General features: G+C 36.5%; 1 long non-coding RNA gene across 1 annotated transcript in view; it reads right to left on the bottom strand.

Moving 5' to 3' along the window:
• Positions 1-691: 691 nt before the first annotated feature.
• LOC141544873 (uncharacterized) overlaps positions 692-9926 on the bottom strand; it is a 31038-nt gene continuing 21803 nt past the window's right edge. Inside the window, exons 2-3 of the long non-coding RNA XR_012482829.1 lie at positions 1297-1360; positions 692-758 (exon numbers count right to left, since the gene is read on the bottom strand). This is a non-coding gene — a long non-coding RNA (uncharacterized LOC141544873). The remainder of the gene's footprint in view (positions 759-1296; positions 1361-9926) is intronic.

The following is a 9926-nucleotide window of genomic DNA, read 5'->3' as shown; positions in this document are numbered from 1 at the left end:
TTCCTTGGGATACAAGCCAAGTAGTGATATTTCTTGTTCAAAGGATATCAACTTTTAGTGTCCTGATTCCAAATTGTTTTCTCCAATGATTGTTCATTTCACAGTTGCAACCAACAATGTCTTAGTGTGCCTATCATTCCATAATCCAACATTGATGCCATTTTTGGTCATCTGCATCAATTTTCAAAGAGTGTTTTGAGTTATTCTTATTATTAATGATTTCTAGCATTCTCTCAGGTGGTGTGAAAACATTGTGATTCTCTTGATAACTGTTTTCATATCCTTTGACCATTTATCTATTAGGGAATAACTATTAGTCCTATGTAAATCTGTTATCCGTTTTCATCTGTTTTGGGTGTGTTTAATATAATGGTGTTATGTTTTATTTTGTTTTTCTTATTTGACAGCTCCCTTTTTTGTGCTGGAAGTATTCATTTTGTTTATGTGGAAGCTTTTTTTGTTTCCTAGTCTCTAAATGTCTTTAAAAAATCAAGTATTTCTTTTTCCAGTTGTTGAGAAGAGGGCTCAGAGCAGCTGGCTTGGAGGTCTTAAAGCTATTTGAAAAGAACAACTGCACAGATATAAAGGGAACACACACACTGACTTATCAAGGTCTAGCCTTGAATGTAACAAGAATCTGGGATTTAACCAATCTACTCAACTGATTAGAACATTTACAGTTAGATTCCCAGTTAGAGAAACTTCTAAACTTGAGGGCCAGAGTATCACGTGCAAAGTAAACATTCAGGAAGCAGTTCCTATGGAAAAAGAACATTCATCTGCTTGCAAACTTTCTCATATATATTCTGCTTCTCTCTTTCTCTTTTTCCCTTTCCTCCTCAGCTTTATCTCTCCCCATCTTTTTCTCTTTTACTCTTTTTTTCTTCTCCCCATTTTTGTCTCCCTTCCCTCCTTTTTCCCTCTTTCCTTTCAATCTCCACTTTCTATTTTTCCCTTTTTTCTTTCTCTCCTTTTGTCTCTTCCATTTATCTTACTTTTCCATATTCTCTCTCTTCCTCCCCACTCTCTCTCCTTCCTCTCTCTTCTCCTACCTTTTTCTTCCCCCACACCTCTCTTTCTCTTCCCTCTCTTTCTCACATGTCTTCTCCTCCTCCTTCCCTTCTCCTTTTCCTGCTTCCTTTCTCCTTTTTTCCTTCTCTTTCTGTCTTTTTGTCTCTATTTGTGTGTCTCTCTCTTCCTTCTCTTTTTCCCTTCCCTCCTTCTCTCTCCTTCCTCTCCCCTATCTCCCATCTCCTCCTGTCTTTTCCCATCTTTTCCTCCTTTATTTGACTTTACCTTTCAGTGCTCTGGGAAACTTTCCATGGTGGGACAGATACAGAAGCTTTCTCTGCTGATGAAACTGAAAATTCAATAAAAACAAAAATAACAACAACAACTCATTAAGGGAGAATTTTAAGATTTACAAAATGGCTTCTTCCCAATGAATTTTTGAATTAATTAATGTAGTTATCATTATCCTTATGCTATAGATAAGGAAACTGAGACAGATGAATAATCATTATGTCAATCATTTATAACAGTGAGTGTTTTCATATCTTATGTTTATATATTGACTATTTTACATGTGTTATCTCATTTGATCCTCACAAATCCAAGAGGTAAGTACTTTTATTATTATCCCTCTTTTCCTTATTTCTTCCTATGTTTTCCCCTATATTTCCCTATTTTTCAAATGAGGAAACTGAGGCAAACAGGGGTCATGTGACTTGCCAAGGATTCCCAGCTAGTAAATCTCTGAGGCTAGAGTTGAACTCAGGCTTTTCTGGTTCAGGGCTCTTATGTATTGTGCCCCAAGCAGGCTCTAACCCAGTGTCAGGACAAGTATGACTAAGAAATTTCACTTGTAAGAAAAAAAATGTGGGAAAAGCTGTATATGGTAAAAACCCCAAACAAAAGCTTCAGAAAGAATAGTGGAATAATAGAATGCATTGACAAACAATCATAGATGTCCTGCTGGACTTGGACTCTAGAAAGCTTCTAATCTCATCTCTGCTGTTTACTGACTAAGGATCATGGGACAGGCCATCTCACCTTTCTTAGCCTCAGTTTATTCATCTGCAAAACAGAGCTGATGATTCTGATGCTTCCTCCTTTGTCTTGAGTATAAGGAAAGAGTTCTGTAGGTCTTACTGTGCTTTAGGGTATTAATAATAATAATACAATAATTATGAATTAACTAGCATTTGTAAAGCACTTTAAGGTTCACAAAATGTTTTCCAAATATTTAATCACAACCTTGTGAGAGTATCCCTCTTTTACAAATGGGGAAACCAAGGTTTATAAAGGTCAGATGATTTACCTAAAGTGACACAACTATTAAGAGTCTGGAGTAGTATTGAAGTGAAACCTTCCAAATTACTGGTCAACATTTTATCCATTGAACCCCATTACATAAATGTGGGGCTGGCAGAGACTTAAGAAATCATTAAATGAAATCCAATTTATCTTTTACAATTAGAGAAACTGAGATCCATAAAGATGAAGGAACTCACCTAAATTCAGGCAGGGATTAAGAAGCATTCTTTGAACCCCGGCTCTTTGATTCTAAATGTTGTGTTCTTTCCTCTCAGTAATCATGTCCTGCTCTAGTTTTTTTTTTCCTTTCAAGGCTAAATGCATCATACATACAAAGACACACACACATCCCAGCTTCTTCAAATCCTGGGCTACATTTCTATGACTTCAATGCTGGCTTCTTTCCAGAAATCTCTTAAATGTCTTTATTCCCATGGTAACTCTGCTGACATGTCTTATGAACCTGCTTAGGCCTCTGACATGTAATCTCCTTGGAGTTTTAGATGACTTGTTGATTTTAGATAAATAGATACCTAGAATATGCATAGATAGAAGAATATAGGGAGGGAGGGAGGGAGAGAAAGAAGGAAGGAGGGAAAGAGGGAGAGAAAGGAGAGATGGAGGGAGAAAGGAAGGGAGGAGAGGGAAAAGGGAAAGAGAGAAAATGATGATGAATAGATATATGGACAGGTATATATGGATGGATAGCTAGGTAGGTAGGATCAGTAGATTATGGAAAGATGATACATATATATATATATGTTACATATATATATATATATATATACACACACACACACACACATAGAGATGGATGGATGGCAGGGATAAATAGATGATAGATGGATAGGTAGGTAGATAGATGATAGACGGATAGCTAGGTAGGTAGATCCATAGATTATGGAAAGATTGAGAAAGATATGGATGCGTTGACTGTAGAGATAAATAGTTGATAAGTAGATAGATGGATAGATAGCTATGTAGATAGATCGACAGATTATGAAAAGATAGCAAAATGGGTAGGCGGATGGATGGATAGACAGGAGAGATAAATAGATGATTGATTGTGGATAGATAGGGAAAGAGAAAAAGATATGAATGGGTGGATGCTAGAGATAGATGATAGATGGGTGAGTATATAGATGATGGATAGCTAGGTTAATAGATTATGGAAAGATTAAGAAAGATATGGTAGAGATTATGGAGAGAGGAGAGAGGGAGGAAGAAGAGGGGAAGGGAAAAGAAAGGAAGAAGGAGGAATGGATGGATGGATGTGTATAAGTGAATGGCAAAGATGAATCGATGAAAGGTACGTAGACAGATCATCTATTAAGCATGTGACCATTTTCAGGCACGATACTATAAATATAAGCAAATAAAATGGTCCCTGCCCTCAAAAAATAATGGGGAGGACAGCACATAAAAGGGAATGGGAAAACAAAGAGGAATATTAAGACTGGTAGAATTTGGGGAGGGCCAAGAAGTTTTAGGTCAATTCCTCGATCTGACAAAATAGGATGAAAAGTCTCCAATCAGTCCAATGTGATTCTAAGAACAGAATCTTTGAATTTTACCACATAATTTTGAAATTCCCCAGGAATTTTTTGTCTACCATCTTTTCCATGTGGGGTTTTCCCAATAGAATGGAAGCCCTTTGAGATCAATAGGTATTCTACTTGCTTGTATTTGTATCTCCAGCACTTAGTATTATTTCTTGTTTGGAATAAATACTTAATAAATTTTACATAATATAATATAGAACATATATATATTTATATTACATAGCGTGTATTCATTGCATACACACATACATATACACACATGCATATCCATTTATCTTATTTATATGGTTTCCTGCTTTACTTATAGACTTATCTCCTTCCCCTTCCATGTTCTTCCTTTTTGCATAGCTTGGAAAGGGAAACCAATTTCTTCCCTTCTTGCACTTTGAAACTGATGGCCCTTGAAGACAAACATCCCTTTGCACTCAGCACAGGGCCTGGTACATAGTAGAAAATTAATAAATGTTTGTTGTTTGGAAGCTACTGAAGACCCTATAAAGGTTCATAGAATGGACACTGGCAAACCTTTTCAATTGCTACATGTGGCAGTTCCAATAATGACTGCTGAAATTACTCATATCATCCTCTGGGGCTAAGGGAAGAGGCAACATTTTAGATTCTTAGACTTAGCAGACAAACACTTAAATCCATACATATTTCTATCAGGAATTCTGGACTTGAAATCAAGAGATTTCAGTTTGAAGATCATGTGACATCATGGGAATCACATATCAAAGCCCGACTTCAAATCCCAGCAGAACCATCACCTTTGCTGTTACATCCCCAGTGCCTTTTACAGTCCCACACACAGTTGGTGCTTAATACATGCTTGTTGATTGATGTCTTTCTTCTAGGGGCTTTATATCCACCTCTCTGGATACCTAAGCAGAGACTGAGGAGGAGCATCCAGGTACCTGAGCCTGGGGGAAGGAAGGGGAAGATGGGGGAAGCATGGGATTACTCTGTTCCCTATGAACAGACTACAGCCTGCCTTTTCTAACTGGCACTCCCACAGGTGCCTAGGAGATTCACATATACTTGAAGGGTGGTTTTCTGCCTCTTCATCCACATTCAAAACTTTTTAATTACAGTTGGAGCTTTGATTCAAATAGAGAAATAGCTTATAGTCAGAAAGCAGGGAAAGGATCTTGGATCTGGATTTGATTTTTTTTCCCCAAATTCTGATACTTATTACCAATATCAACTTAAACAGGTCACTGAATTTATCCTTTCTTCAGTTTCCTTATGGAATTAAGGAAATCCAGATGTTTCCAAGATTCCCATGACTTGTCACTTTGAGTAAATCATATTACCTCTTTTTGTGATTTAGTTTCCCCATATGTAAAATTAAGAGGTTGGATTAGGTGGCCTTTCCTAACTGTAGAACTTTAATTACTTTTACTTTGAGCAAACCATTAAACTATTCTATGACTCAGTTTCCAGATCTGTACAATAGAAGGCTTAGCCTAGATAGTTCTGATGAGCTCCAAGTCTGGAGTTATGATCCCCCGTTTGCCTGGGACAAAGCATTACCCCTTTCTGTGCCTCAGTTTTAGAAGGATGGACTTTGAAGTTGGACTTCTGAGGACACTTTGTTAAGGTAATGAACTCCTAAGTCTAGATTTATCAGGAACAAGCCTTTACTACAATATTGTAGGGAAGAGAGATCCCAGATCAGAATTTAGAAGGGATGTTTTCTCCCCAGAGACTGATATTTGTTCTCTTCCAAAAGAACATCTTTAGCAGCTTACAGAGAAAAACCAGAGATACAACCAAGAGAGGGAGAGCCACAGTTAATTCCCTTGAATAGTTGACTTCCATGCTGGAGGGATAATAAAGAAGTGTTCCAAATTTCAAACAATATTTCCAATTCTTATAGTCATTCTACTGCCTCTACAAGGTGAGAGTTACTACTCAAGATTGAGAACTAGTTTTTTTTTTTTATTTCTATATAAGTTGTCCCCTCTGGGATTTATTTATATATTTTATATATACATAAATAATTATATATTATGTTATAATTATGTTTTTATATATTATGTACATATATTACAATACATTATAACATATAAGGGAATATATGTAAACATATGTATGTATAAATATGTGTGCGTGTGTGTGTGTGTGTGTATGTATATCCTTAAAATTTCTAGCCAGGGACTATCTGTGTAAGAATCTTTTCATTGATAGAGTTTGATTGACTCAATGAGGGACAAGAGTTCAAGAGATCTTGAAAGAAGAGAGATTTTGATCTTTTGGCTTTCAGCTTCAAGGGATAGAAGATACCTGGTTCCTAATTTGTCTTTGAAGGGAGGTCCCTGAAGAGAAAGAGGGACACTGGAAAGAAGCCAACAAGGAGAAGGGCCTACACTTTGATCGTGTCTCCAACCCCAATTTGCTATACTAGAGACTTTAGGGGACTTTACGTTGGATGAAATCTAGGACTATTTCATGGTTAAACTGAGATATCTCATTCCCATTCAGAGAGCTCATTCCCCCTGTATTTGTTTTATATATTCTCACTCTTATAAATTCTTGATTTCTGTTTGCTATCTGCTTGGATAAATAGGTTCCTCTATTAAGGGATACTGATCAAGAATATAACTTGAACATAACATTTATTTCCATTCTGCAAGAGTTGGCAAACTATAGACCACTCCTCTTTTTGTACTTTAAGGTAAGAATTCTTTATAAATACAAAGAAAAACCCTGTTTAGAAATATAAAAACCATTATTAGAGCTCTACAAAATAGGGATATGAAGTTTACCAACTCTTGCCCTAAAGTAATGATATTGGAGGAGGCAAGTAAATATAATTACAGCTGGGTACCCCACATCCCCACAAATAGACTGATCAGCTTTGTGGCCCCAAAGTCATCCTTTCTTTCTGTTAATACTTAAAGTCTCCCTTGAAGAAAGGTGGGCAGAGAAGACTCTGGAGCTGATTATACCTCCCCACCAGCCTCATCTAGACATGTAGATACATGTAGATACATATAATATATGTGAACAACACACAAATACATACCCCCCATACAGTGAATAAATGGGAGTGTTCAAGTACATTTTTCTCCTTATTGTGGATTTTTAAAAGCTTACTTTCCACCATAATTCTGGCCTCAGGTTTTAAGAAGATGGAAGTGTTGCAGAGTAATAAGATAGTAAAATCACAATAACTTCTTTTTAGAGAATTATAATGCTTTCAAAGTGCTCTATTAGCATCTCCATTTTGCAGATGAGTTAACTTAGCCTAAGAGGTAATGTGACTTGTCCAGAGCCACACAAATAGGAAGTATGTCAGGTTTCAAACTTAGATCTTCCTGACCTGAAGTCAAGTAGCTCTAAACCAAAGAGCACAAAAATGGTGATTTGAAGAATTTTGTTAACAAATTATTGTTAACAATATTTGTTAATAACAAATTTTTGTTAACAACAGATTATTGTTAACATTAATTTTTTAACAACAAATTATTTTTAACCACAAATTATTGAGGCAAGGTTTAAGTGAATTGCCCAGAGTTACACAATTACTAGTGTCAAGTGTCTAAAGTCAGGTTCCCCTGATTACAGAGCTAGTGCTCTATCCACTGTAGCGCCATCTAGCAGCACCTCAAAATTTTTTAGCAAGCAAGTGGAGAAAATTTGAACAATAAGAGTCTTTCATCCCATTACCCTTAGCAAGGCAGGCTCAAGGCTGTCTGGTGATTGAAAAAAAAAAAAATTTGTAAAATATTGTCAATATATCTGCTTGGTCAGGGGAAAAGTCGTGCTGATAGAAAAAGAAGAGGAACATGGTTAGAACAGTATTAAAAGTGGTCCATCAGATTTTTATTTGAAAATCTTAAACTGGCCTATTATAGCAATAATGGGACAAAATTGCCCCAGTTCTGATTTCAGGTAAGAATCACATAAACCTTTTGGGTCACTTACTGTAGCAGAAGTTTACATCATTCAAATAATATTGTAGCCTAGCCCATAATCTAACAGGTGAGAAATTTTCCTATTAAGAAGCAATTTGTCACAGTGGAGAAACTGAGTCAGGAAACTCTGGCCATTATTTTTGTAAGGTTCCTGAAATGATTATCTATCTGGTTGGCTATGCTATTTGAAGGTAATCTTTGTGATGGAAAATACAACTAACTTAATGATATTTCAAACAATTTTACCTAATTTCCATGCTAGGTGGTTCAAGTGGGTAGACTGAAAAAAAAATATACTCCCATTTATTTTTAAATTAACCTGGATCAGATAATTTAAGGTATATATTAAGTCAAGGGGTTCAAGGATACTAAAATGAATAACCACTCTCTCCAAGGGATTCCTCGAAAGATTGTCATTAATTAAAAACTGCTAACACTTACATAGACTTCAAAACATTTTACCCATCTCATTTGATCTTCCCAACACCCCAGTTGACAGAGATGCAGATTATTATGGGGAAACTAAGCGAGAGAGATTAAGTGACTTGCCGATGCTCACACATTTAGTATCCAAAGTAGGATTTGAACTCAGGACTTCCTCACTTTAAGTTCACTAACTATCAATGAATTCCCTCTGAATTGGGGAATCTGTTATTGCCTCTCAGAAATAACATGAGCCATAAAAACTAATTGTATGGCTTTAATTAGGAGTTAGATGTATCATGTCCTAACAAGTCAAGATTATATTAGAAAAACAAAGAACACAGCAGGAATATCAGAATGAGGAGATTGCAGATAAACTTTTTCAGAACTGAAAATAGTGACTGCATTTAATTTTCAGAGCAGGTCCCTTCCCATTAAATTGAAAGCAAGATTCTCAGAGAGGAAATCTGTTCAATCTTAGGGGACCATTCGCATAGTAACTGAAGGAGAAAAAAATAGCAATGAGCATCTTTCCCTCAATATCCACTGTTTGGATCATATGAGAGGTCATAGGAATATTGTGGCAATCAATGGCGTCACTTAAAAAGACTTCCAGACAGGGCAGCAAGAATTCAGGAATTGGGATGTGTATTGAGAGGGGAGAGATTAGGTCATATGAGTGTCCCACATTCCTTTGATGACATTAAAGGGTTGAGTTTCCCAGCACACAACAGCATTTTCTACCTCCTTGAGAAATCTTTTTTAGTACATTGACATAAAGTACATAACAGAGGCATTCTCCATGTCTGGAAGGAAAAGATAATTCCAGAAATTCTCTAATAGTCTGTTATAATCATCAGAAAGTTTTTGTCAGATTTCTATTTACAGGCTACAATTTGGTTCTCATCAATGTGTGGAGGGCAAATCCTGAGGATTGGTTCAAAAAGGTACCGGTGAGCATCTTGGAGGATTTGGTCATTCTGAATATTTGGCCATTTGATAGATCGCACAAAGATGTCCATTACTTATTGGATGGCAGACATGATAGTAGTTGGTTCACATTAGTCCAAGTTGGTAAATTGAAAAAAAAATCTGCTCCCATTTATTTTTATATTTACCTGAATTTTTAGGTAATTTAAGGAATATATTAAATCAAGGGATAAAGACAGAAGATAACCACAGCACACGGACCAAAGTAACAGCATCCTTTTAAGTATCTGAATGCTGGTAGAGAGACATTTAAATCTTGGAGATGGTTCCACATTGGATTAGCACAGGGATCATCTTACAGTTTTCATCTCCGAAAGGTTCACTTGATTTCTTTTTTTTTTTTTTTCTCTGAGGCTGGGGTTAAGTGACTTGCCCAGGGTCACACAGCTAGGAAGTGTTAAGTGTCTGAGACCAGATTTGAACTCCGGTCCTCCTGAATTCAAGGCTGGTGCTCTATCCACTACACCAACTAATAACTGCCCCTGGTTCACTTGATTTCTTAAAACTGATGTTGAAGAGCTACTTGACTCATATATAGACTACTTCCCAATTCTGGATTTTTCAGCAGTCTGTTTCCCTTTAAAATGGGTGCTTTGGAGTAGGAACTATAATAAGGAATTCATTCTCAGAGTCTTGGTGCTTGGTGTTGTTAGGGACCCAAAATTCAAAGTGGACCCAAAGTTCAAAGGTCTGCCTTAACCAGAGCCAACATGGG

The sequence above is a fragment of the Sminthopsis crassicaudata genome, chromosome 5 (assembly GCF_048593235.1).
Source record: "Sminthopsis crassicaudata isolate SCR6 chromosome 5, ASM4859323v1, whole genome shotgun sequence".
Taxonomy (NCBI): Eukaryota; Metazoa; Chordata; class Mammalia; order Dasyuromorphia; family Dasyuridae; genus Sminthopsis; species Sminthopsis crassicaudata.
The sequence above is the reverse complement of the archived record's forward strand: the minus strand, read 5'-3'. Positions and strand labels throughout refer to the sequence as shown.